Source organism: Mytilus edulis, chromosome 1 (assembly GCF_963676685.1).
Source record: "Mytilus edulis chromosome 1, xbMytEdul2.2, whole genome shotgun sequence".
Lineage (NCBI taxonomy): Eukaryota > Metazoa > Mollusca > Bivalvia > Mytilida > Mytilidae > Mytilus > Mytilus edulis.
The window spans coordinates 104,998,261-105,001,292 of NC_092344.1; positions in this window are offsets into that span (position 1 = coordinate 104,998,261).

Genomic DNA, 3,032 nt, shown 5'->3' on the forward strand with positions numbered 1-3,032 from the left:
GTATGTTTGATAGAATTACTTGAAACGTTACACAATTGTTGGAATTGGTAAAGGTAATCTTCCTTCTGATTTTGAAATTTTTCCAAAGAGACATTCCAGATTTGGGGAATGTGTCAAAGAGAGAACAACCCGACCATAGAGTAGACAACAGCCGAAAGCCACCAATGGGTCTTCAATGCAGAGAGAAACTCGGGCACCCAGGGGAGTCCTTCAGCTGGCCCCTTAACAAATATGTATAGGAGTTCAGTGATAATGGACGTCATAATAAACTCCGAATTATACACAAGAAACTACAATTAAAAATTATACAAGACTAACAAAGGCCAGAGACCTTGAAAAAAACAAACACACAGCAATACGCACAGTAAAAATCATTTTAAGAGAAGTCCAAGTCCGATGCACTCCTGGCACAGCTGTTTATTTCTGCTACAATAGCATAAGACAGCAGAGGCATTCAGTGTAACCCTTGTCCATCTGTCCTGTTCTAAAAAAAATTAAAAATCACCTAAAAATTTAAAGTTAAAATTATTTACATTAATCAGGAATCCAAAGTTTATCTTTGGTTGTTTCAGTTTTATCTTTGTGTTTTTATCTCATAAGCAGACACATGGGTCATGGCTATAATTTAAATATAAGTTAGCCATGACCTATTGTCTGGTATTTGAAAATGTTATTGATGAGAACCACATCTGTGGTCTCCTGGTAGCATGTTCACCTAGAGTGTGGGAGGTAATTTGTTGGGTAACCTACAACTGTATAATTTGTATTTGCAACTTGTCTGAAAAGCATTTGGCATATAGGAGTAAGGGCATTTACTTTGTGGCTTAAACTCAGATTATTTGCCTAAATGATATCTCTTCCTACAGACTGATAGCAGGCGCAGATCCAGGGGGGGGGGGGGGGGTTCTTTGTCCTGGGTTAGGAACCCCCACCCTTTTTAAAATGGCTGGATCCTCCCCTGGCTAGCATATTAAAAATCTTACTCAGATGGTTCATCTAGTACAACAGTTTATTAATATCTCATTTACAGGTTATCGTCAGAAATTTCACACCAGAAAACAGCTATTACCATTATGTGAGGTGGCAAGCCTGAAGGGCATGTTATGCTTTACTATGATCTTAACAACACATCTGATTGACCCTAAACTTTTATTCCAGTACTAAGATAAGGAATAGTTGTTTACAAAAATCCTTTGTCTTCATGCCTGAGCAGATGCATGATATAAAATATAAGGAAATCAAGACACCTGGAAAATGCTCAACTAAACTCTGCAAATCATGTGACAAAGCAGAAACTTAATTATATTTATGAGATTTTACTCAAGTATGCTAGCCTGGTGCAAATGTCATTTAAATCCATCAGCTTGAGGAATTTTTTTATAAAACAAGTGAAAACCTAAATAAAGAAAATTAGTAAGTTTTACTTCAATATTGATCAACAATGCCTCTTTCAACATCAATGAATTCCAATAAGCCATCTACAAGAGATTTTACTTCAAATATTTAACTATAATCATGATCATCTCAAAAAAAATAGACAGAAAATAGCAAAGGGATATTGAAACTCATTTGTCAAGTGAATGCAGACATTAGAGACTATATGTAGTCTTAGCAATTTTTGTCAAATAATGGGGAAACCAAAACTTAGAATTTTAGTCTATCAATTGCTGTTGTAACAAAACCCTTTGATGAAGTGACCTAACAATTACCAGAGATTCATTAAACCCATGACATAATCCACTGAAGATTTGTAAATTTAGTAAAAGCATTGTGACCTTGACCTTTGACCTACAGACCACAAAATCAACAAGGACCTTATTTTTTCCAAGGGGGTCTCAAGCAGACTCTCAAGTTTTTTGTTTGTGAAGGTTAGACACATAGTTCAAAAGATATCAACCAGAACCAAAATTTGTCCTACCATTATAGCTGCTGTGACCTTGACTTCAGGAAGTTTAACATACAAATCAATAGGGATTTCCCATGAGTCATTATTCAAGCAAGTTTGCTTACTTTATTGCAATGGTCAAAACAATGTCACATAATAAACTGTTAACACAGAAATAATAATATGTCTCCCTTTTGCTATTTTTATAGTAAAATGCAAACGATCATATTAAAATAGAAATACTTGAACATGCAAATTATTCATTCAATGAACAGTGACTGAAGGTACAGTGCCTAGCAATCTCCTTGGAAATGAGATGTGCAAATGCTTATACATGCATATCAAATATCATTGATCTACCACTAGTGGTTCCCCATAAACTGACCTAATCACAAACCAATACATGTAAAGTAAGCATAAGTTTAAGTCAAAAGACCGTGACTGAGAGGGCTTGGCCAAACAATCTCTATGGAAATGAGAAGTGCCAACTACATACCAAATATCATTGATCTAACACTAGTGGTTCCCCATTAACTGAATTATTCACAATCTAATAGACTAATCCATTGTTTACACTGCCACAGACATTGTAAACTGGATACCTGTGACTCCTTTTTTTACCCCTTCAAGGAAAACAAAAACCAACACTTTGTTACCATCTTGCTGCTGTGACATTTCCCCCAAATTCTACAGATATCTCTTTCATATGCATTGCTAAATCATATTTGGTAAAAGATTAACTAGTGATTAAACAAGTATCAAGGGGAAACCATTTGTTTTGTTTAAAGCTGTGACCTTTACCTTTGACACCAAAGTCAATATAAGCATCTCCCCTAAGGCATTATCAAAAACCTCATTGCAGGTTAAATATAGTCCACAATTACATTGAAACCAGTACCCAGGATATACTTGTATAAATGTATTCTTTAAAAAATGGATAGTTAAAACCAATTTAAATGTTTCTACTAGAACTTGCAGAATAGTACATTCAAACAGACAAATAGGCATTCTCCTACTAGAAGATTTAAGTAAATTTAAATGATACATGTACTAATAAAGCCTTTACCAAACAATCAAATATTTAAAGGTTTAAAGAATTCAAACATCCAAGTAAATGGCAGGATAATCAAAGTAACAAAGACAAATC